The sequence below is a fragment of the Rousettus aegyptiacus genome, unplaced genomic scaffold, assembly GCF_014176215.1.
Source record: "Rousettus aegyptiacus isolate mRouAeg1 unplaced genomic scaffold, mRouAeg1.p scaffold_m13_p_7, whole genome shotgun sequence".
Taxonomy (NCBI): Eukaryota; Metazoa; Chordata; class Mammalia; order Chiroptera; family Pteropodidae; genus Rousettus; species Rousettus aegyptiacus.
Genome location: NW_023416310.1, coordinates 83,611,800 through 83,638,018, shown reverse-complemented (window position 1 = coordinate 83,638,018; position 26,219 = coordinate 83,611,800). Strand labels below are relative to the sequence as shown.

The window sequence follows — 26,219 nt, the reverse complement described above, 5'->3', positions numbered from 1 at the left end:
TTTTTTGTTCCCATTGAGACTGAAATGCTGGTAGAGGAACAGTTTTGGGTGGGCAGTGCGGTCAGTCCATATGTCCCTCATGGTGTGCTAAGGTGAAGATGCCTTTGAGACCTCCAGGTGGGGGTATGCAGTTGGCAGTTGGAGGTACATTTTTTTGTGTCTCCAGTCTTAAAAGATAAACATTTTAACAATTGCCTGAGACTTGACTACACATTTTATAATGCCTCCCTGGAAGGTTTGGGACTCCTTAAAGATCTGTCCATGCCATGGATCCATCCTAATTTCTGCATTTCACCTCCACCGGGTAGCCTGATCTCATATCTGCTCAACACTTACACCACCACCTGACTTCTCCGCCCATCCTGCTTGGCCCCAGAGTGGACATCCTTAAGGGACCTGGCTGTCAAACAGCTCTTTGCAGAGATTGTGCCACATCCCAATGGTGAAGGCATGTCAGTTTCTCCACATTCTCACCAACATGGGGAAATATTATTTGCCTATTTTATAGATGGTGACACATTTCAGTTAGTATTACAAAGATATCCTTTTAATCAGCAAACTTACTCCATGTGTATTACAACACACATTGAAGCACTCACAAGCGCACGTAATTATACAGAGATTTTAGGGTGCAGATCCCACTGCACACCAGGCACTGTGCTACTCTGAAGGCATGGTACCTCTTTTAATCCTCACAGTATCATGACACGGTGCTCGTTATCATCATCCCTCGTGTTCTAGATGAGGAAACTGAGGCCAAAGGAAATTGAGTAACTCGTTCACATGGCAGAGCTGGGATTCACATCCCAGGTCTGTGGGAGAACAGAGTCCAAGCTCTTACTCATCTCCTTCCATCCCCCTGCTGTCCTGAGAGGGAGACTGCCCAGAACTGGTCCCTGCCCAGGACAGCAGTATCAATGGAACTTCTTTTGGAAATTCTTGTCACTTCTTAGCCTCTCTTTCTGACCTTCCATTTTCTCCTCCCAGTTTTCTAGATCCATCTTGGGGTTTACTTCTCCTTGACATCTGGTCAATATAACCCTCTGCGATCCTCCTTCAGTAAAAACATCCATGTCATTAGGGGTTGGAAGGGAGTGGGGGGCAGTAAAGAAAGCCATGAAACTTCCTGCAGGTTTAGGGGTGGGGAGGTGACTCCCCACTGCCACCTCTTTCCTGTCACACAGTAGTGAGGTAAATTTTATTTTTTCCTGATAATAATGAGATAATATGTATTGAGAGCCTACTGTGTGCACACGTCCTATCTTAAGCACCATCAATTCCTATAGCCACTCATGGGGTACTTACCATTATAGACATTTTATATGCTTATTATAGAAGTTTTGAATAACAGGGCACCCAACGACTGCCATGACTAAGATTTTGGTGCATTCCCTTCCACTAATTTTTCTTGGCTTGAGTACGTCGAATATATTTTCATGGGCTTCACATCACATACACAGTAAAGTTATACATGTTCGATGATACAATTTCGAGAGAAGAGAGGAGGAAAGAACGAATTTAAAGCGGGGGCAGTTCTGTTCTCCATGCCGCTGAATCGGTGGGTGCCCCGGCACGTGCGTTCAATGGGAGCGCGGAGGAGATCTGCCCTCCCCGCATGAGATCCCAGTTCCTGGGGCCTCGCATCGTGAGAGTGTCTGACCACGGACACTGTGGTTCTAGGTTTAAAGAGATGTATTTTGGGTTCGACATGGCACCTCGTTCAAACCAACTGCTTCAGCCGATGGTCTCACCGACAGTCTGGGAAACCGAAAAGGTAGGGAAACAGTGGCTGATGGAACTCACTGAGAAACGTCCGTCTTCTACGTGGTACCGTGCAGGCTCACACATTTTACACGTAATGTAATTTTTGACGTTTCTGCCTGGAGTGCTGACTTGATAAGCTGACCCCTGTGCAAGATGCCACTCCACTGTTTGTAGCTGAGGTCACCCAGGACTTTGAGGGTTAAATCAAAGTGGCTTCAATTCTTGATCCTATTTTCTGTGGAAAGTCTGGGAACCTCCCCAAGATTTCCTCCATCTCTGCGGCTGACATTCCCACGGTTTGCCCTGCTCTGGGTTTCTGCCCTGGAGGAGCTCCGAGTCCACTTCTCCTGAGAGGGGCTGCATGCTGCCCTCTGCTTCACAGCAGCCTCCAGTGGGATGCAGCCTCTGCTTTTTGTTTGCACCGGGCTCTTCTCTTGAGGAATGTGTGCTTGGCAGACTTGGTGTGGTGTTTTGGAAGGGATTTTGAGAATTCATAGCAATACCAACAGACTGAATTACTTTTCCTTTCACTGTATCTAAGCCATGGGCCAGCAGGGTACCTGATGCTGTTGGGGTAGGAAGAAAGAGGCAGGAGATAGGAGTCTGTAGCCCCTCAGGTGTGACAGGGATGCATACATCCCCCCTGGATGGAGAAAACTCCTTGGGAAGTGCGACTTGAGCTGTCTTGTCATTCATCATTCCTCAAGTGAGCTGGGTGACTGGATGAGATGACCCTAGTAGAAGGGGAATGTAGGGTAGACTGCCTCTCATTAGTGAAGGAAAGGGAAAGAAGCGGCTGGAGCCCCAGTTAGGTCACTTACACAGGTGATGATGCAGGAATCAGACCCACAGCATTCTGCAGAGAGGCCGATGCACATGTCCCATGAGAGGGCAGCCGCACAGACGGAGCCACAGACCAGTTTCTATTATCCAGTGAAGCAGCAACCACTGAAAAAAAAAGGAGATCAGCCTCTTACTGTGGGCAGCTGAGTAAGGAGATGGCTCTGCCCTTCCCTTCTTCTGTCCTGCTCCAACACCAGAGGACATGTGCGGAAGAGACCTTGGTCATGAGAACAGACCCCCTGACCTCTGCAAGCTCCTTATAGATGCAAGTCTAGTGTTTGTGTATGTGTTCGGGGTTGGCAGGAGGAACAGCAAAAAGAAGAGTCATTGCTTGCAAATAAGCTTAAAATTTTGAAATACATAGGACTAAGTCCTATTGGAAACAAAATGTGACCGAATAACTCCTAATAACTGGAAATAAATGGTACTGGACAAGGTGATGTTAAGCATCTTTAGGAAGGGTTTAGGAGCCCATAGTTCATGGCAAGTTTGTGTTTGAAACCCCGGCAAGCTAAAGCCCCTTAATAAACTGGGTACAATTTGAGTTATAAGGTATCATGCTTTTAAAGACTTGACTCTTAGGGCCAAAACCCTGTCTAGAAAGATTGTACTTTCCCCAGGTGCTTGAGTATGCTCACTTCCCATGATGACGTTTATTCAGGCATGGAGGGGTATACTCTTGATGCAGTGGCCATCAAAGGCAACATTACAGGTGAAAGAGGGCGGCGTGTCACCAGAGAATCTTGCAGCCTCAGTGATTTGTGTGTAAGCAAGCAGGAGAGCATGACTGCTTCCACTTACCTCTTGGGGGTGGTAAAGGGTTATGTTCAGAGTGGGTGTGAATGAGTAGCAGGCTGCTTTTTACCCGCATTTACTGCCAGATCCTTCCTTTCTTACTCCGAGCTGTTATTCTAGCCCCCTGCTTCTTACAGCAACCTAGGAGTCCAAAAAGCATGAGGTCTAGAATGTCGCCCAAATTCCACTCACCGAAGGCATGGCTGTGTGTGTAGAGAGTGAAGTAGGGAGGGGAAGTAATATTGAGGGCTGGGAAGGAAAAGGGAATTAGACATACGGGCCATTTAAAAACTAAAACTGCTTTGACTTCTACCATAGGCCATGTCTTGGAAACAAGAAGAGGAAGATAGGCCGAGAGGGGAGGCTAGTTTTTAGCAACCGTTTAAAACTGATAACAGAGGAAGAGGGACCAGAACCACAGAGAAAGTTGACATTTTTCACTTCAGCATCAGTTGCTCTTTTAAAAAGTCCCCAGTCTTAGGAGGAGTTGTCCTTGGATGAGGGACTCTGTTCTGAGCTGGAGGGAGAGTTGGGTGAAACAGAGATGGAGTGTACGGTCCCTTCCCACCAGCATCCCGTGATACTGGAAACCCCCAGCGTTAACCTTTCTTTCCTTTTGGCTACGGTTAAGCTTTTGCAGGGCATCCCACTGTGGTGCCTCAATTGGCAGATGAGCGAACCGAAGCTCGGAGAAACTAAACAGTTAGTGCCGGCTTATACAGCTGGTAGACCACACAGCCTAGGATTGGAACCCAGGTCTCTTCGGTTTCATGTTCTTTCCATCACACCAGTGGCCCCAGTGTATTTTTACTTTTTTTAGGATTAGGTTCATTACATGGTTTACCAAGCAAGGTAGCCAAGAACTCAGACTATGGGCTTTGGGGTCAGGAGGGCTCGGGTTTGAGTCTTGACTCCATTTCACACTGTGATATTTTTTTTTTATTTCTCAAGCTTCTTCATTTAAATTTTTCACCAAAGAGAATACACACACACACACACACACACACACACACACACACCCCAGGAAACACCCCCTTGAATTAATCTTGAGATAAGGACAAAGTGCTTCATAGCTTCTAACTCAGATTTTTAGTCATTTTTAAGGAGCCCAGTGACTTCAGGAGAAAGGCCTAGAGGCCAAATTCTACTCCTGGGGCTTGGGGTGGAGACAGGAGTAGAGGTGAGAGCACACCTGGGGGGACGGTAGCTCCCCTTCACCTTAGAGGCAGATGGACTCCTGGTCCTCTGAGCCCTCAAGTCAGAATGCCATCAATGGGTGAGGGTGGCTGAGAGTCACACCGAGAACACTGAATTCTTGCCTCTTGGCCTTTCCCTGAAAGCAGACAGCAAGTGCCTCAGCTCTCCGGGAAACCGATCGTCTGTGCCTAATATCAAGAGCATTTGGCCACGTATTGTTTGTGCATCTAGGCACATCCTGCCTGTGCATCCAGGCCTGTCACGTCTGTGCATCTTCTTCACCAGATGGCTGGGCCGCCCATGGACTGGCTCACCTTCTGTACTTGTGATGTGGCAATGAGCTAGCAGGGGAGTGAGCATCCTGGGGCAAGGAACACCTGTCACTCATGCCCTCTGATGAGCTCTCCCCTTCTGTCCTTCTGGACCTCAGCTTCTTTGGAGTCCTGGAGAGTAGAAACTCACAGAATGGCCCCGAAACACTTATTCTTGTGCCATTGCTGGAGACCTGCCAATCTTCCATGTGTCTGTGTCTGTCCTTTGTCCTTTCAGGTCAGGTGGGGAGTCTGGAGGTCATGAACCCAGGCACTGGGTCAGGCAGAGTACAGTTCTGGTCTGAACTCCATCTCTGATGAGCTATGTTTAGAGAGCTCATTCTTCTTCTCTAAGGCCCAGTCTCCTTTTCAGTATAATGGGAACAATAAGAATCCATTTGTGTTATGACTGTCCATTATTAAGCATGACTCAGGGCCTTTCCTAGACCTCTACTGACTCCCTTCTCCTCTAAACTACTACCACCCTCCTGGCCCCTGTGCAGATGAATACTCATTAATGCAGCAAATAATGAATTAGGCATTGTGTGGTTTACTGACCAGCATCAGCGTCAACTGATGCTTATTTTGCAGGGGGGCCTTGAGGGAATTCAAGGAACATGCAGTCATAACTATGTGTATCAAACATTCATTATAAACCAGGAGTCACACTAAGTGTGATATACATACCATCTCATTGAATTTTCAAACAATGCCTAGAAAAAGGTTTTGTTAACAGTAGCTGAGAGATGGGAAAACTGAGTTTAAGTGGCTTGCCCCAGGGCTGAGCCAAGATTTAAATCCTGGTCCAGGGAGAGGTGGTAAAAAGTGGTGTAAATTTGATTGTCATCAGTGTGTCATGCAGCTTAAAGGCCCGGGGTGGATTACCAGCAGCACATGATGGGTTGTAAATAGAGAAATGGCCAAGAGCAGAGCATTGGAGAGTCTAGCACTTAAAGAGCGGGTTGAAGAGGGGTGGCTAGCAGAGAAAACTGAGCAGATATGAGCAGTCCATAGGACACAACCCGATTATGGTTAGAGAAGAACATGTTTTAAGAAGAGATGATCACCTGGTCATTGCCATGGAAGGTCAGGTAAGACAAGGAGAGATTTGGCCATTAGCTTTGGCAAAGTGTAACCCATTGTTGACCTTGTTATTCCAGTGATGACAAACTCTTTAGACCTGTCACATTTGCTGCCCTTGAATTTCTAGGTAAGGATTCCCAAGATTATTGAGGCTAACGATGATAGAGCCACATTTAGACAGCCTAAATTTGAACCTGAATTAGCCAGTAGTAGTTGTGCGACCTTGGGCAAGTTTCTAATCTTCTCTGAACTTAACTTTCCTCATCTGTAGAAAGGGGCAATAAGGCTGCCTGTCTTATAAATTGTACTGAGACAAAGATTAAATAAAATTATGTATATAAAGTACCAAAAGCTTAGTAGATATTAAATGTTTTAATTTTTATTACTGTCAGCTCAAGAGTGTTACCTATATTTCTGAGAAAAATCAATGTCCTAATTTTAATCAGGCTTCAGTAATGTCAGGAAATCTGATAGAAATTTCTTTGAGGGTTGAAACATTCTTCTCCCTTTGCCACCCAAAATGCCCAGCACCCAACTAGATTTAATCTGGTTATGTCAAACTCTGCTTTGAGCATTTCCTTGATAGCCCTTGGAGGAGACCAAGATCCCTCCCCCCTGGGCCTACACGTGGTCCAGCCCCATCTCTTCTCACGCCATACTCCTCTGGTTTCTCTCTGTTCCTCGAAAGTGCTGCGCTCCCTCCAAGAACAGAAGCGCTGCACATGCTGTTCCCACTCCTACGAACTCTTTTCCCTCTCCTCTTTCCTGTGTTAATGTCTCATCTTTCCTCCCCTGGGGCAGTGATCACTTTCTGAGAAGTCCTCTCTGAGCTCCTGGATCAAGTCAATTCCCTTGCTAGAAGCTGCCACAGCCTCTGTGCCTTCTTCATGGCACTTAGCGCATTTCCAATCATATGCTCTTGGTGTAGGTCTTAGTTTAATGCCTGGCTTCACCTCTAGACTCTAGTGCACCAGAGTAGAGCCAAGCCTGTGGCAAGCTCAGGGCCCGGCATCTAGTAAGAGTGCAACACAAAATTGTCGATTGAGTGAATGAGTGGGTATTTAATGCACTGAACAAATGAGCCAATGGGTTTCCTTTCGCAGAGTAATGCAGGTGTTTCTGAAAGATTGTTTGAAAGGCAAATATAGTGCTAAATCTTACTGCATTTACTTTAATTACAATTCTAAGGAGTGGGAATAAATCTTGCCCTTGAAATGTAATAAAGTTATACTCTACAATCTGGACCGTCTTTTCTACTCACTTATTTTTTAAAATGGTAATTTCCTGATACGATATAAATAATAGTACTTAAAACAGGTTCCCAGCTTGGCTCAGCCACTAACTAACTGCTGGTCACTTAAATTCTGTGTATCACTATTCACCTCATATGGTTCTTGCAAGGCTCTGGGTTGGTGGCATGAAAGTTCTTTGAAAGCAAGTTCTTATGTATTATCCATTATTCTCAGCCTTATTAATAACAAGGAACAGGCTGTGTGCCAAAGATAGCTGAGTAGATTTGCAGGGCTGGAGGACTGAGGCCACAGAGAAAAATAAAAGAGAATGAAATTGGTTGAGAGATATTTAAAGGAGGGGGGATAAATAACGGAGAGGGACCAGAGACCATGGAGGATGGCGGCTTATGTCTACCAAGCTACGTGAAAAAGGGGAGCTGTTGGTGTCTAAGCTGAGGAAGATGACCTGAATAACAGCACCCTGGTGGCTGAATACATAGAAGCCACCGGGAGAAGGAAAGGATAACCCCCTTTGGCTCTTGGTGTGGTTGCATATGAGAGATTCGGGGTGTCCCCCAGGTGACCTCGGCCGCTCAGGGCTGTGGACAGGTCTGGCAGGCCGTGCCCTACCTGGCAGCCGTGCGAGGGCTGAGCAGCTGTCGCTGGGTTGTCCACTGGGTGAATTCTTCTGCCCAGCACAACCTGGGGCAGGGATTAGGGCCTGGCTTCTCCAGGGAGGCTGGGTTTTAAAATGTGGAATCGTGCCATTTGCGGAAAAACAAAACAAAAATACTGTCTGCTCGACAGGACATGTCTGATGGCTGCCCTCGGGCTGCCCGGTTGTGATCCCATTTGATCCCCATCTGAGGGCTCTGGCACAACCTCTCCCTCTTGTTTCCAGGGAGAAAGCCCTGCAAACTCACCTAACTCATCCTCCATCTTTACGAGGTGATAACCTGGTGCCTTTCTTTAATACCAGGAGGAGAGCCAGGCCCTCCTGTCCTGTTTCCACACTACCATTGTCGGTTCTCCTTTCTCTCCATCCCGCATTCTCCTTGCCATAGCATTAAATAGCAGCAAAGCTTGTGTTAACTGAAGCCACTAAAAGCAACCCATCCATCCATTCATTCAACAAATATTCAACAAACATCCCTCTGGGTATTATACACTATGTGGTGCTGAAGGCAAGAGAATTTATGTTTCAGTGGGGAAGGCAGGCTACTAGAAATAAACAGACTGGCAGCGTGTGATAGGCGCTGCGATTAAAGATAATGCAGGGAGAGGGGAGAGAGTGACGGAGGCAGTAATTCCAGGTTGGAAGACCAGGAGAGGCCTCTCGATGCCCCTCTTCTCATGCTGTCAGTGATGTAAGGAGATTCCACAGGGTTTCCCTGTCTCATTCAGTGGTGCCAATGAGCAGCTGGGGGTTGGCTGAGTAGCTGCTGCGATAAAACAGGGTTTTCCCCTCCACCCACTATGTCTCTGGCCTCTGAAGTAGGATCAGCCCCAGTCAAGGGGAGCAGGTGCAGAGCTCAAATCCTGATGAGGAGTAAGGGTTGCCTGTACAGCTGGAAACAGCTGGCCAGCTGAGTCTGCCGGGAGGAGAGAGGCTGTGAGCAGCTGAACAGTGAATGGAAGGGGTGGGGGGAAGCTCCGCACAGCTTTACACAAAGGAGAATAAACAGACGGGCACAGTAAGTTAGGGTGGGCCCCAAATCTATCCCTCTGCTCCAAAATCTCCTTAATGAAATTTTGCCATCAGACAACCACTTTTCTGGAAGGTGCAATGACATCTTAAAATCTCTTTTTTTCCCCTCTAACACAGATAATTGTAGGCGGTGCGATGACTTTCCATCTCAAAGAGAAATACAAAGTTCTTGCTGTGATATGCAGTCCTCAACCCCTGGGCTGACTACCTCATTTTAGGGTGTCTAGTGCAAAGTTACAGATTGGCTCACTGCATTATTGTGATCTCCCTAAGGGCAGAGATCCTTATCTTGCTGAGGGCTCACTCTTTCTTGTTGCTGAATAAAGATGTTTTGAGTCATGTCGTGCAAGTATTAGGAGGGCCTCTTTTAACATGTATTAGGCGTGTACTGTGAGTCAGGCCCTGGGTAGTGGTTCTCAACCCTGGCCGCACATGAAAATCACCCCAGGAATTCTTAAAGATCCCAGTGCCAGACTCTACCTTGTACCAGTTCTATCAGAATCTAGTGGGGATGGGCATCAGGATTTTTAAAGATTCCAGTGTGAGGCCAGACTTGAAGACCCTAGGGCAGCTCCATCCCACTGGTCGTCAAAGACTGGTTTGTGGAGTCACCTGGCAGCTTGGTTACTGCTCTGATATCTGGGGCCATCTTCAGAGATCTAGACCAATCTTTTTGCTAAGAGACTGTCCTGGTAACAAGGTCCCCAGGGGATTTTGCTTACACCAAAGTCTGAGAACCTGAATTATCTTCTTAAACTCTATGATTGTACCCATTTTACAGACAGGAAATAAGAGACTAAGAGATGTTAAGTAGTTTGTCCAAGGTAATAAGCTAGGTAACCAGCCGAAATGGAGCTCAAACCCAGGGCTTCATAGGTCATGGTCTGGGCTTACTCATTGGCTCCTCTATCTTTCCTCTGTAGCAAAAATTTAAGTGTCTCCAGGAGTAGAGGGGCAAATTGGTTATGAAAATCAAGATAAGCTTAAGCGGGAGAGTCTGCTTTGAAGATGGGAAAGGTGGTATTACCAGATCCATGAGGAGGAAACAAGTCCAGTGGGATGAACTGACCTCCATCCATTAGGTCACTCAGGCTTTAAGGGGCCAGAGCTGGAATTCCAGCCCTGGTCTCCAGACCGCAGATCTGGGCCATTTCCTCCAGACCCTTAAGTGTCACATTAGCAAGTGAATCCCTAAGCAGATAAGGCTTTCATAATCCTTGTTACTTGTGCCTGGCACTTAGTAGGCTCTCAAGCAATGATGACTAATGGCCAGAGGGATGACTGACTTGGTTGGTCGGTGAAGGAGTGAAGGGGTCTACTACGCTTGACTATCTGGTGGGGTTTCTTTTATCTAATTTTCAAGTAGAACTGAGATCACTAGAGGGTGATATCGGACAAGAGAAAGAAATGTTTCACTTGGTGTTTCTAGGACTACAGAATATAACACACTGGTGGCTGTGGGTTTAAACCGAAAAGGGAGGCTCTACTTCATAGAGCAATGAAAGTGTGGTTTTCTCCTGCATTCGTAGGCTGCTGGAAACCTTTCTCAGGCTACAGCAACTTGTGGGGTCTAGATTTAAAACCAACAGATCAAGGGCATCTTGGTTGGCCTGAGAAATGATGTTTATAGATAACAGGAGACTCGAAAAAAAAAAAAATTGTTGCTTCCCAGACTTTTACAACATCGATGGGAATTAATGTTTCGAGAAATAGTATTATGATGAAGTTGTATGCTGCATTAATTTTCCGTAAATAAAGCTATACATTTTCATAGATTGCTGTTTCTGCCCTGCCATGGGGGTGTGTGTTCTTTTGTGGATGAGCATTCTCCCCACTCTCCTCTCCATGAGTCTTGGAGGAAGACAGACCTAGCTTTGAATCCGAGCTATGCTGAGCAGATTACATGCAGCCTCTGGTTGTGTGACTTTGGGTAAGTCACTTAACTTCTTTGGGGTCAGAGTTACCAACTAGGAAAGAGAGAGATGAATGACTTTATAAGTTTATCATGAGGTTCAAAGGGAGAACCTGTGGAAAGGCCCCAGACTGGTGCCTCATGCAGAGCCCTCAACATTTGGCAACCATTTTTCATGTTATTCTCCTTTTTGTTTGACCTTTCTTGGGGTTAAGGTCAAGACCGAGAAGCAGGCAAATGTCTTCTTGGAACTCCTTTCAGACTCTTTTCTCTTCCCCTTCTCTTCTCTCCTTTTATATTAGACACCAAGTTTTTGTTATCAAAAGGACAGCTTAGTCTTCAGTGAGAAGAAACCAGTTGCTCTTCCCTGGGGCTGCCGCTAACCCCAAGATTTGAATTTTAGAAGATACCTGAACTAGAGAGGGACCCAGAGGAATGAATTCAAATGACAGCCTTTCAGACTCAACACCTACTTAGTGCTAATAATCATTACAATTAAAATAACATATCCTGCACTGTGCTAAATGTTTCAGATGCATTGTCTCCTTTAATTCTCACTACAAATACTAAGGAGTCGGTATTTTATCAAGTTCTTTGTACAGATGGGGAAACCGGACCAGAGGATTTAAGTAACTTGGCTGAGATCACATCACTGTTAAGTGGCAAAGCTGGAGTGAAACCCAGCTCTGACTCCAATGCTTAGAGTTGAGAAGGGGGCTAGGGCTAAACTATGTGCATCCTTCACTCTATTTCAAGAAGACTTCATAAAAGATGTTGTGTGAGGGGGAGGTTGCAAGGAAGGAGAGGGCACGTGACAGTGAGACCTGGAAAACCTGCGCAGTGGTGGCGTCCGTCGAGCAGGGCGCTGAGGGTTAGTTAGGGTTCCAGCAGGCAGCAAAGAGGAGGGAAGAGGGCATCGCAGGAGAAGGGAGCAGCAAGAGCAAAGGCAGAGAGGCTGGAAAGCATGAAGTTTGTTTTAGGGACTTGGACATGTCTTGTAATGCATCACCATATGGGGCAGGCACTACCTATCATTCTTGCATTTTACAGAGGAAAAAAGTGAGGCACAGAGAGGATAATTAATTTAGCTAAGGTCACACAGTTAAGTGGTAGAGCTGGGACGTGAGTTGCTATCTGACTCTAGAGCCTCTTTAAGGCAAAGATCACATAGATCTCTACTCAGTCACCAACTAAGGGAATGGACCTAGTACCCGTGGCTCCTGGGAGGATTCCAGGCTCAGTAGCTCACCCATGCCCAAGGCAGCACACCAACATGTACCCCCGCCTACAAATACAGGGGGGCCAGTTTTCAGTTTCTAAAACAACTACAGTAAGATTGTGCCTTTGCACCATGCCTGCCTTTCCTCTCCTCCTGGTTTGGAATCTGGCTACTCTCTTCCATTCTTTCACCTTAAATAATAATAGCTCATTAACCATGTGCCTGACCCTGAAACAGTAATGAGGCCTGAGGTCAGTTTAGAAACCTGCTCGAGGTCATGTCGTTAGCAAGTGGCTGACGGGGAGTCAATGCCACCTTGTGCTCCTCACCACTCAACTGCTCCCCTCTTGCGCTTCTCATCCTGCTTCTCACGATAGGCCCGGAAAGGTCCCCGAGGCACCGGAAGTCCGGATGGCTTGCCGGGGCTCACGATTGGTGAGCCAGCCCCGGAGGCCGGTCCCATTGCTGTCTTGGCTGCTGCTCTTTGCCCTTCCGTCCTCAGCATCTCCAGGCCACCACCCCTTCCTCCTGTCTGCCCTGCGGCAGCAGTTGCTGATGGACCCTGAGTGTCCCCTGTACCACCACAGCAGAGGTGCTGCCCTTGTCCCTTGAGAACTCTGTCTGGAGGCGACAGGAACCAGAGGTCACTGGTAGATCTGTTTATGTGGATTTTAGGATTAATGCAAATCTTGGCTCATTTCATATTTGTGACCAGAAACCACCTTGGGCCTGGAGGGACAGTTGTAGGGCCGGGGCAGTGTTCACAGACCACAGTAGGACTCTTGTGCACAAACAGAAATCTCACTTAGGGGAAGGTAAGGTGTAGGGGCACCAGAGGGGATTCCCACTGCGTGTAAGGGACTCTCCAAGGTGGTAGCGAGAGGGGAGACTCACCTTTATGTCTTCATGGGGGAGGGAAGAAGAGAGTATGTACATTCGTTCCTCCATTCCTTCACTCAGCAAACACACTGAGCATATACTCAGCATACACATCGAGCACCTCTTCTGTGCAAGGTGGCGTTTGAGGCACTGGAGAAACAGCGAGGAACAAGAGACAAAATCCTTACCCTCATAATGTCCTCCATTCTACTGATTACTGAGATGGGAGTGGAGACAGAAAACAGACAACCATATCAAATACATAATAAGTTGTTGGTGACAAGTGATATGAATGGAAATGAACCAGGGAAGGGGGCGGGGAGGGCTGGTGGGGTGGAATCTGTCCACATATGGACCATCATTCTAGTTGCAGATGGAGCTAGAATAGGTTCTTTTTCTTCTAAACAAGCAGGTCATTATTCAGAGAACCCAGATTCACTCCATAGAGGTAAAACGCAGACAAGTCCAAATATCTGGCAGGGGATGCTCAGAGCCTAAAAGGCCTAAGAGTAAAGTTACCCTGTGCTTCATACAGGGTTTTGCCAACATGGGGCTTTAAACTCATAGTGTGGTTCTGAGATGAAAACGGAGACTGCAGCAACCGAACTAAACTTGCGTCAGCCACCCTCTATTTAGGGCTATCTGGAGGCCCGAGAAACACAGGTTTATGACAGAATGGCTTTCTTTTGCCATAATGTCACATTCCGAGGTACTGGGGGTTGCGGCTTGAACATATGAAATTTGCGGTAGACACAACTCAGCCCATAACAGATGGGCAGTGGCTGGATCAAGCGAGGCCTTGGATCTGTATTGAATATGGGCTTTATCTGAAGGCAACGGGGAGTCATTGCAGAATCTTAGGCAGAACGACAGCACCTGTGTTTGCATTTTACCGTGTTGTTATAGGAGAGATGGGAAGGCATCGGAGAGGAACAGAGATGGGTTCAGAAGTGATTGGGATGCTCTTTTAAGAGAGTCTATCAGGGGAGGAACTGGGGAGGTAGACACAGCAGGGCAGGAGAGTGTTGGGGTGAGTTGGATTTCTGGTGTGGACTACTGGGTGCTCTGTGGGAGTCATCACTGAGAGTCCTAGAGGAGAAGAGGCTGAGGCAAAGGCGGGGGCATGCTGAGTGTGGGGGCCCATGGCACATCTGAGTGGAGGCAGGTTTCCAGCTCTGGAAGCAAATCTGGATTGAGACTTGGATTGGGGATTCATTTGCTCTGGATGGTGACCGAAGCCATGGGACTGGAAAAGGGAGGGGTGCTAGCATACGTTTGAATATTCAGAAGTGAGCTGAAAACTCTTATTAAGATTGGAGATGCATGTGCCCAGAGTGACTAACATCCTGCTGATGTGGAAACACAGTTAATTTTCATGCCCTTGTCCTCCTTTATGAGGATCCACTGGGGGCTTGGGGCTGGGAGAGAACCTCAGTTCTCCGGGATGCTAGCTCCCGAGGGTGGTTAATCAGTTTTGATACTTAGTCTCTGGATGCCCTCTCAGCTGAGTCAGCCCTGGGACCCCTCCTGGAAAGGACACAGGAGATGCTCTTATAGAAAGCACCACCTGCCTTGTTTACCAGAGGGGCCGGGAGGGAGAGGGGCATGGCTGCCCAGGCCAGTGAGCTGCAGCGTTCTGTCTACCAGCGGCTAAGTAATGACACCGGCAACAAAAAGCATTTGTTGGGCTTGAGTGTGCATGACGCATAATTTTGGTAGTAGTAGCAGATTTGTCTTTTAAAGATGTCTTTCTTGGGCCACTTTTAAAATAATAACAGCTGACATTTATAGAGTTCTCACTAGATTCCAGACAATGTGCAAAGCATTTTATCTGAGTCTCAATTCATCCTCACAGGCAGGCACTGTGGTTGTTCCTGTCTTACTAGTAAAGACCCCAAGGCTTGGAGAAGTGAAGAAGCATGCGTAAGGTTGTGCGGTTTTTAAGTGGAGAGGCCTGGACGTGAACCCCAGCAGGCTGATGTCAAGGCTCCCACAGTTGATCGCCATGCCAGAGGGTCACCCCTGAGTGTGTTCCATCGTGGAAGTGGAATCTTTGCCTCATGCCGGTCTTTCCTTGGACTCACAGTCAAACACACCTGGGGCACACTGCCAGCGTCCCCTCCCCACAGCTGGCTTTGCTTACTTCCCTGTATCGCTGTCTTCCATATTCTGTGCCTACCAGAACAGGATTTTGGGGGGTGGGTTTAAGGATAATGACACATAATGACCATAAAGCACTCAGCTCCATGCCCGGAACATAGTGCCTGTGGCAGACGGTATTCCCTGAAGATGGTATTCTCTGTATCCATATCTGTCCCATCCCACAGGCTCTCTTTCCCATGTGATGGTGACACTTTCTCATTGACCATTGCGTTCAGATTCCCTCCTTTTGGACCAGATGCACCTTTGTAATCACCTTGGCCAACAGATTATGATAGAACTAAATGCTCTATGACTTCAGAGGCTAGGTAATAAAAGTATCTGCTTGGTTCTGTCTTGGGACATGTGCCCCGGGAGCCATAAGCCAACATATAAGTTGTCTGTGGCCACCATGCTGGAGGGAGTACTTGGGAAGCCCCCACAGAGACAGGGCGATACCTGAGGCGCCCCAGCTGCCTGAGTCTTTCTACTGGGTACCAGACAGAGTGTGAATGAAGCTAACGGCTCTGCTTCTGAGCCACCGCAGCTGACCTTAAGTAGAGCAGAGATGAGCGGTCCCCACCGAGCCCACCTAGAATGCAGATTTGTGGGCAAAATAAATATTTTTGTTCTTAGTCCCTATGTTTTGTTATACAGCACTAGATACCGAGAACGATGCCCAGCAAATGGCTTTCGATGGTATTACTTCTGCCTGGATGTTTGTCGTCATGAATTCTAGAAGTGAGCCGTGAATCAGGAAGATGATGTCTTGAGATGGGGTAAATTTTGGTCCTGGGAAATCCAAAAAGTGTGTCAACTCTGGTAGTTGTTCGAGGAACTGTCAAGGGCTTGGAAGTGTACAAATGCGTGGCAACCCCGATGAAAGCCCTGCGTGCGGCAGTGTCAGGAGGGGCTTTCCTCCCTCGTCTCTCCTCTGTGAGGGCTCTGTAAGCTAAGGGAATAGTACATCTTTCGGTACAGCATTTTAAACTTTCTCCAATGCTTTCTTATCAGTGATATTTCAGCACCCCATATAAATCCAGGATGGAGTAGGGTGGGGATCATTCACCCCATACTCCAGCTGGGCACACCGGGGCACAGTGAGGGGAGGGGACAAGGTTCAAGCACATACAGTTGGTTGAGAGCACACTCTCCTGGCCTTCAAAGCCTCGCTTTTCAGCTTCCTCTCTGTGTGACTTTAGGTGGGCTGCTCAACCTTGCTGTGCCTCCGTTTTCTCATCTGTAAAATAAGGATGAAAATGGTACTCCCTCAGAGGGTTTCGGTGGTGATTAAATCAGACATTTCATGTGAATTTCTTAGGACATTCCTGGCATGTAGGGGAAAGCTAGGAAGTGGCCGAATTTGGTGTTTTATTTTTTATTTTTTGAAATTAAGAAATATTTTTATTTTTGCACATTGACCTCAAGAGTGTCTTAAATATAGAAATAAATAATAAGAGGAATAGTAATTTAGGAATGTAAATAGGTTTATGAGTTTAGGGGTATAAACGTTGTCAAACATTTTTTTTTCTTTTCTTTTTTAAAAATATTTTTTATTTTTTTAACATTTTATTTTTTTATTTTTATTTTCTTATTTTTTCCTCTCCCCTTACCCCTTAGTCTCTGGTAACCACTAGTCCATTGTCCATGTCCATGAGTCTCATTTTGTCCTGTTCACTTGTTGCTTTCAGGTTTATATCCCACATATAAGTGATATCACGTGATTTTCAACCTTTTCTTTCTGGCTTATTTCGCTTAGTATGATTATTTCAAGGTCCAAATGGCAGTATTTCATCTCTTCTTATGGCTGAGTAATATTCCAGTCATCTATCGTAGGACATTTCAGTTGCTTCCATGTCCTGGCCACTGTGAATAATGCTGGTATGAACATCGGTGTGCATGAATTTGGGGTTTTAAATCAGGTTGGTTAACCCAGACTCCACAATGATGAACCCAACTTCTGGAAATTTCCGCCAATGCCCTAAAAGGAGACCAAACAGCAATATCCCAGGTACTCCAACCATTCCCTGGAGAGCATGATTTGACTCCTCTCTAGCCACCCTTCTCTGCTCACCATGCCTTGAATGCATGATGCCCTGAGCTGCAGGCAGCATCACCATCTCCTCTTTTGTTAATTTAGCTCAAGATTACATTTTTTTGGCAGTCATGTGACCCCGTTGACTCATCCTACACTGACAGTCAAAATCCTGAGTATTCTTACCACATGTGTTAGCCTCAAGCTGCATTCCTTCCCATCTAGGATTGGTACAGTTGGAGATTCAAAAAAATCTGACTGCAGAATCATGTAAAGTTATTAGATTTTGCCACTCGTCGTAGCCTGCCTAAGAAAGAACCAGATGAGCTGCTCCTTCCTGGAGACGTCCCATGCTTCTTGTCTGCCCTCCTTTTTTGCTTCAGGAAGAAAGAAGGCACACACAGTCTGGACATCATGGTGGTGCAGAGAAAGCACATGTCCAGAGTCGGTGCCGTGTGCCATCTCCAAGCCTGTGACGGATACCGAATCTCTTTTCTGCTGTGGATATGGCCTCAACTTTGATCAGTTGCCACCCGAATAGGACAGACTTGAGGACAGAGTCTATGTTCTATGAGGTCACTGGCATAATTAATCAGGCTTCTATCATTTGGGTTGTTCAAATGGCTCCTAGTCTCCCTAAATGTGTTGCCATATAACCCACGCTTTTCCAGATTGCCTATGTGGATAAAATGATATTTTCATCATGTCTACTTTCTTGCCAAAATACAAATTCTCTAAATGGCCACGCTGCTTGATCCTATTAGTCAAGCAATACTGCGTATGGTGCTTACTCGGCTGGCCCCCGGGCGGTCTGAGAGCCTCACTGAGTAGACCAAACCCAGTCTCAGGGCTCGGTGGGCATCACAGTGACTGTGGAGGACATTTTCACCAGGCGCCTTAGCCCAGGCGATGTATGGCGCACATACAAATGGACGTGGGTACGTTGACGGTTCTTTGTGCAGCTCCTGGCCAGTGGAAGGACAGCGCTGACTCAAGTGAAGACAGAGCAATCTCTAGATGCTTTACCACCCTGAAATGGGGTTCTCCATATTTTGTCCTACCTGATCCCCGTTCTCCTCCACAGCTAACTCGCCAGCGTAGGGACACTTTTCTATTCTGGGAAAAGAAAGCTTCACCTCGTATGATCTCGAATACATTGTTTGTGCACGAGCCCTTCTTATTCACTGGTGCCTATGCTTTTGAAACTCGGAAGCTATTCCTTAACTTTCTTTCCCTCTTTCTCTGCTTTCTTTTATGTCATCTCTTCCTTGTTGGAAGGAGTGCAGACTGCTGGGCTGAACAAAAAGGGGGTATAAGGAAATGCGAGAATAAAAAAACATTGGTTAATAGTTTAGAAATGTTATCCCACTACACAAGCAATAGAAACTTGCTCAAGCTAGCCTTTAGCAAATTAAGGAAATTTGTCGTAAGAATGTAGTTTAGGGAAGACGAGGGTAGAAATAGCTCATGGTCAAAGAGCCCGGAGGAATCTGCTCTCACCATTGCTCACTGTGTGAGGTTTCGCAATCTCTCATCTCTGTCTCTCTCTCTCTCTCTGGACTGGCTGTCCCAGCACTGGTGGCCATATGACATATGGAACCCCAGCCCTGCCTTTACCCCAAATAATGCCTTTGTACCAATTAGAAAAGCTGCCCGTTCTCAGAAATGCTTCACCACCATCTGCCGCAAGACTGTATTAAGAGTATACAAATCAGCGAGGAGCACAAGTGTAAACATCCCTCTGTCACCACTGCCCAGAGTTATTTAACGAACCACTTGTACGTTTGTTTGCTGTATCTGCAAAGATGTCCTGGAACTTTACTGTCTATTTATTTGCAGAAGTAGCCAGCAGAGAAGAACCAGCATTCCTGAGTCCCAGTCCCCAAAGGAAAAGAAACCCATCTTGAAAAACCCATGGTGACATGTTAATGTCAGGATTCAACTCCAAATTCATTAAATTCAACAAGATGTACTTCTTCCTTAGAGGCATGGTAGCATGCACATCAGCCATTTCTCTTGCTATATCCACAGCACCTCGGTCTGGGAGCATCCTCCCTATTTACTTGCTGGTAGACTGGGGATGGTCAGTTTAGGTCCCCTGCCCAACCCTAGTTGAGGGATGAGCTGTGACCAAGGCTGAGAAGACCAGATACTCCCTGGGAATCAGCCTCTCAAATCCATTGGTGATAGAAATGTGCCTCTCTCCTCTCCCTCCAATTTTGTTTTTCTTAAGTTGATCAGAGGAAGTGTCTGTTGCTTGCATTTGAAGAACTGATACACTCAGACACCAGGAGGAGAATGCTAGACTTAGCAGGCCATATGGTGACGTTAAGGTTTTGGGATTTGCAGCTGCATTGCTTGGGTTTGAATCGCAGCTCTGCCATTTATTTCTTCGTTGTGTGATTCTAGGCAAGTTACTTATCCTCTCTGCGTCTCAGCGTCTTGATCTTCAAAGTGGGGGATTCAATGAGTTAAAGGATGCAAATGCTTTTACAGAGCGCCTGGCACATGAGGAGCACTCAGTAAATAGAGTTATACTTCTTTAAACAATGGAGAGAAGAAATTCACAATCATGGAATAAATTGGAATGAATTAGATGTTTTTCAAGGACTACTTGTATTTTCACACCCACTCTGATGTGAAGTGTAGGTATAGAGAAAGGATCTGGAGCTGCTTTTAAAGGGAGTGCTCACAGATGAGCTGGTGCCGCTTCATTTAAAAAACAAAAAACACACAAAAAACAACAACAACAAAAAACCAGAGGCCACTGCTGTAGCTGGTATTCTCTCTTCCTGTTCTGGGAAAGTTCATGGGTTCTTGGCACTCAATAAGCTTAGTTCTCTGCAGCTTCCCACAAGGAAATTAAATTTTCAGGTCCTGCACAAAAGTTTAGTTATCACTAATATAATCATTGGTGCTGTCACTGTATGTCTGCGGGAGCCGGGGTAGGGGTGGGAGGAGGATAGGATTTGACAGCGATGAAAAAACATTCTTCCCCTGGCTCTCCCTCTCAGACACTCAGGGTGTGTGTGTGCATGCACAATGTGACACATTCCCTCAAGCACACACTAGTACAACTGCACACATCTGTACACAAAGGGATGAGCTTTCTCAGGGGCAGTTATTCTGAGTTAGTGTCCTGATTTTTTTTAAACCCAATGAGCATTTTGAGGGTGTGTACTGAGCCTGAACTAAGCATCAAGGGGGGAAGAATAGGGTGCTACGGGTATGATTATGTCCTAGCCCTGCCTTCCAGGAGGTACCAAAATGATGTATGGGGGAGAGAGAGATACCTACCAACATTTAATACGAAGTAGATTGGGATAAGGGCTACGTGAGAGGTTAAAAAGTTACTTTAGTTTATTTTTTATGTGATTCTGGATTAGGTCCACACATTCTCAGTGTAGTTTTGGAGTTAACCAACCTCAGTCTGGATTTCACTATTGGACTGCAACTTTCCGAGCCTGGTTTCCTGGTCTGGAAACAGGATCTTAATATCGCCTCTCTGTATGTGTTAAGATCACGTTGGCTGCGAACAACAGGGTTCAGCCGGCAGTGGCTCGACCAAATAGGCGCTTATTTCCTCATGGAACAAGTCGTTCAGAGGCGGGCAATCCAGGGTTGATACTGTTGTTCAAGGGGCTCACCGAGGACCTGTCTTGCTGCCCAAGCATGCAGGGCCACAGGTTGCTTAATCCATTTTCGGGCAAAGTAGCAAGAGGCCGGCTGTATCTGTCCCCGTTTGAAGGGCTTTCTGGAGATCCCTACCTAGTATTCTGTCTTTCACTTCATTGGCCACGATGCTGGGATGACTGACCCTACCTGCAAAGGAAGCTAGGATGTCTAGTATTTTAACTGGACATACTGTTGCCTCAAATAAAACTGAGGTCCTGTGAAGAAGGAAGAAGGGGAGACCCCAACAGTATCTGCCACACTATGTTCAGGAGTTGTTGAGAGGATTCCTAAGATAATTCATGTTGGCCCAATGCCTGACGTGTGGTCACTATTATTATCAATTGAGGCTCTTCCCATTATCTCCTCTGAGTAACCCCCAGTGACGTGGACAGTGGAGACTTGGTCTCCTCACTGTCCTGAGACTCCCCCGTCACTGCCCATCTGTCTCCGACTCATGCTTCACGACTCAGGTGATCTCGGCTCCCCCAGAAAATCTCCCCTGGCTTCCCTCTCTAGTCCTCAAAGGTATTAACCTGCTCTGTTAAAAACCTGTAGCACAAAATGACTATATCACTCAAATATAATTTAGCATATATTTCCTGGTGTGACTAAATCTATATGTGTTCATTTATTTTTTCTTTTCAACTCGTTTATACATTTCTTTAGGGCAGGGATTATGATTTTTTTTCCTACATGCCTTTCTCAAAGTTCTTACTGCTGGTTCTTATACTGACTCCATTACAGGGGATTCTGAGGTAGCCAGCTTTTGTTCAAGTTGCTGGTAGCGTTGGAGTTGTGATATGCCAGGTTTGCTCACTTATGAGCAATAATGAATAACACTTTTTTGGGCATTTGCTGTTCTGCCTACATTGTTTTTCAGAACTCAGATAGCCAAAGTATGGTCTAGCAAATGCGTGCTGTGGCTCTCTGAACAAAGTGGGAATGAAAAGGAGATTTTGAATGCCTATCTGGAATCAAGCCTTCATTCATTCATTCATTCCACTCACTGAGTACCTGCTGTGTGCTAGGCACAGTACGGAATATGGACCTCTTGTTCCTGTGCTGCTTCCCATAACTTCTTCCCATTTTGAGCAAGATAACCTCCTTTGCTCAGCAGTACTCACTTTCTTCAAGTTTTGACTCAACGGGACTTTTCTAGGCCCATCAATTTCAAAACCATTTCCTAAACTCAACTTGGCCATTTGCTTTCCAGGGAAGCCCTGACAAATAATTAAGAAAGAAGAACATGAAGTAGAACTATCGTGGGTGGGAAAGCCCCATATGTACCTGTTCCTTTCCTAGCCAGCTCATGTCCTAGTCCAATTGGGGTCCCCAAATGAGCTCCCAGTACTCCTCTCTCTCTCAATCCAGAGGAAAGAAAAAGGATTTGTTTTCAAGCAACAATGGACTTTATCCCTTTGAATGAATGAATTCAGCAAATAATTTCTGAGCCCTTGTTGTATATAGGTGCTATGTTGGCATGAGTGACAAGAACACAGAGATACTAAGTCAGTTATGTAGCTGATTATATATGTGATTAGACTGTGCCAGCTAATGGGATGACTTTATCTTTATAGGACTGATAGAGCACTTTTTATGTGCTAAGCCCCGTGCTTAATGCCTTACATGCATTTTCCTCTTGGATCCTCTGAGGAGTCACATCAGTACTCTGAGGCAGGTGGGAGATAGAATAATCACCCATTACCTCCCCCATCCTCCTGCTTTGTGTTGAATTCATGAAGCAGGGGGGAGGGTTGGAGAACCGAGAACAAGAGTTATATTCCAGAAAGACCCCATGCCATGGGGTCACTATGATGTAGTCTGAGGGGAAAATATAGCAGAGTCTTTAGCATGAATGATCCAAAGTTGGGTCCCAGAGAGAGGACATAGCCAGGCCACAGGATCAACTGAGCCAAGGAGATGCTGAGTCGCAGGGAGGACAATCCGCATTTGCTGTGACAGTGTTACAATAGTTTTAGACACTTTGGATGTGTGTATGACAAGGGGATAAGCCAGTACCCAAACCAAGAAGGATCACGTGCCTCAGGGGAGGGCAGCCTGGACATTGTATGGTACCTGAACCTTTCAGGTTGACAGATGTTGTCTGGAACAGATGACCTTCTTATGAGGTCAGGAGGGTAAGAAAGCCTTCTGGGAACCTAACCTCCCTACCCTGGGGAAACAAAGAAAAAGGGCCAGGAGAACTTCCAATTCAATTGAACAAATTACTACAAAGAAGCTTTAACCAGAGAAGTGACGACATTATTAAGATGTGGAAAGAGTATGAGTTCTTTCAACATTCTCAGAAATAGTGATTCCAGAATTGTTACTAAATCTTATGTCCATAAGAAGAGTTTAGGTAAAAACATCTCCAGATATTTCCTTTTCTGGTCTTCTATTCTTGGCTTTCCTCTCAGAGAGTCTGCTCATAACCTGAAGTAGCCGCCATGACCAAGGTAGGAAATGAACCTATGGATAGTGGTTGAGGTCTCATCTGTGGATTCTATGGTCTGCCTGAGGGAGCACATATTCATACCCATCTTTCAGTCACTAGAGAAACCAGAGGATGACTCACCCATCAGAGCAGAGGAGGAAGTCATGATGCCTGTGGCTAGAGTCCCCCTCTGGCTTCTGGTTTCTTCTAGGTGGGGTCAAGGTGGCCCTGTGAGAAATGCATGAGAAATGGGGCACAGGAGGTGCTGACGAGAGGCGGCAACTACCCTGGGTAAGGGGCTCTTCCTGTCAGTGGCTCCATCTTCACCAAGGCTCAGGCTCCAGTTCAGAAATTTAGCTCTCTTCTCAAACACCCACTCTCAGATTCACATACTCACAAAACTGTCCCTCACCACCATGGCTAGAGTGGCCCTGCCTGGAGGCCCTTTCCTCCTACAAAGGCATAAAGAAGAAGGAATGATAGAGCAGAAAACAATAACAAAAAACCCTGCTCTGTAGGGAGAAGTGGGGTGGGGTGGGGGAGCTGGATCCCTCCTTTCTTTGGCATATTATTTCTAATTTCTTTCTCACTAGATGAGGTTGCAGAAGAAATCAAAATAGAGCAATCCCTATGGTATAGGTTCAATTTACAGAAATTCAATATAGCTACGTATAAACCAGATCAATTAAAAGGTGATTATTCATTTTACCGGCAACTGCTTTGTTTCAGCACAGGATTCCTTTAAGCGTTAATTCTCTAGGGCATTTAAGAATTTATGTATAGATTGTATTTGATGAAAAGCAGAGGGAGGCAGAAAAAACAGTTAGGAGCCATCATCAGCTATAGATCCAGGAGAAATGAAGAAAAAAGATGAAGAACTTCTGAAATTATGTAAATCCATGATAAAACAGGATGAATTACCCAAATTCAATTTACACACAACTTTGTGTAGCATTATAAAATATTAGAATTTGCAGAAATCTAGCATTTACTACTATATGCTGAACTTGACAGTTTATTTTCATGAATCCTTCCAACAGCTGTGAGAGGTAGATATTATTATCCTCATTTTGTAGATAAGTAAATTGAGGATCAGGGTAGGAAGAAACTTGTCAAGGGTCAAAGATTATTGTCCCTGTTACATATTACTCCATAAATCAAAAGTCATAAACCGTGTGTATCTCTCTCTTGTTTATTTGTTTTTTTGTTTGTTTGTTTATGTACGAAGCATAAGGAGTTAGGCAGCAGTCACTTTATTCAAAAAATGTTCTTTCAAAAAACAAACTATTTTTGTATAGAATGAATTAAAGAGTAAACATGAGTCTCACTGTTCGTTTATTTTCACTGAGTGTACACACTCCTCCAACGATAATTCATCCAGGATGTGAGCTGGAACTCATTAGAAATCACCAGGCCTGGGGGAGAAGATAAAACCACTACTAAAGACTTCTGAGCCCTGTAGGACAATTTGTTATCTTGGATTTCATTTTTAATAGGAGACACTAATTCACCCAAGAAGTCCTCGGGGTAAATGAATAGTGGCCTGTAATTGTCATGGGTCACTGGAGTGTCCAAGCATGCTTTGGCTCCTGGGCTGGGTTGGGTCCCAGGTCTGTGTGAAGTGCCAGGCTGAGGAACTCATTGGAGCCTCAATCAGCCTGGCATCATGGGAGGACAATATCTCATCTTGCCCTGAAACAGAACATGTATCCCAGTAGTCCCTTACGACTGTGCTATTTTTTTTTTTTAACTCAAAAATTTCTTCATTCATCCCAATGGGAGGAGAAGGCCTCAGCCCAAAGCATTAAGGTAGGTGGCAGAGTGGCAGGGAGAAGAGTGACTGTTCTGAGCCAGATTTTCCCTGCTCGGCTAAGTGGGTCATAGTGATCCTCTGCAGATGATAGTGATCCCCTGAGTGGGTCATAGTGATCCACTGAGGTCCCTTGTCTATAAAGTGGTGAGGCGAGGACATGGTCTCTAAGGTCCCTTTAAAACTGTGGTAGAGTTACAAAGGCAGAGTGGGGGAAGGTGTCCTGGAGTTCAGTTCCCTGCTCAGTCCCTTCCCAGACTAGAATGTCGGTCACTAAGGAACAGATGTTAGGCTAAAGATAGTAAGGACTGGGGTAGTCCCACGCAGCAGGGATTGGCATTATCTCCACTTCACAGCTGAGGGGATTGGAGCACAGTGGGACTGGATGACTTACCCAAGGTCACACGGACCCAAGTTGTCCGACATCATGGTCTGCACTTCCAACCATTATAACCTTCATCTGTAGAATGGGAATAATGAGAAACCTTCCTCACAGGGTTACGATGAGGATGAAATAACATCACAAAGTGCTTAGGATAGTTCCTGGCACATGGCAATAGCTTGTTAAGTAATTGGGTTTGTTTAGCTTAGAGAAACTAATGAGAATAGGAGACTTAATCATTGTCTTCAAATATATGAAGGATTTTTAATGATTCACTTATGTTAGATGAATATTGAGCCTCTACCAAGCCAGACTAAATGCTTTGTATTATTATTCTTAAGTCTGTATCATCCAGGAAGAGAATTTAATTTAAACAGGAGAAATTTAATTAGACATAAAAATAACTTGACCTTCATATTGGGTATAAAATTTTGGAATAGATGATTGCAATTAGCTATGAAGGTTGAATGCATGGTGTTTAAATAGAGAAGTACTATTTGAAGACCTGTCAGGTACAATTGTGCAGGTTGTATACTGCACAAAATCAGGGGCTGCCATTTACAGCATAGTCTATGTGAATAGACTCTCTGGAGTTGTACGAGACAAACTGCATGGCTTTTTGTGGTAGTCCTGAAGTTTTTAGGTTGAAGCTGGCTCTATTACAGCTCTAGGAATCCATGGTTTTGGATAGGAGTTGAAAGTTGAGGTGGTTATCCAGGAAAGGTGACTATGTGGCTTACATAATATAACTCACCACTCAGGTTCCGTGGCAGTCATCGATAACAGACCATGATCTCAGGA

At 45.7% G+C, this 26,219-nt stretch overlaps 1 protein-coding gene across 2 annotated transcripts in view; it reads left to right on the top strand.

Annotated features, from left to right (window-relative positions):
- Positions 1 to 26,219, top strand: part of ADRA1B (adrenoceptor alpha 1B) — a 456,726-nt gene that overhangs the window by 69,629 nt on the left and 360,878 nt on the right. The gene's annotated exons all lie outside the window — the stretch shown is intronic.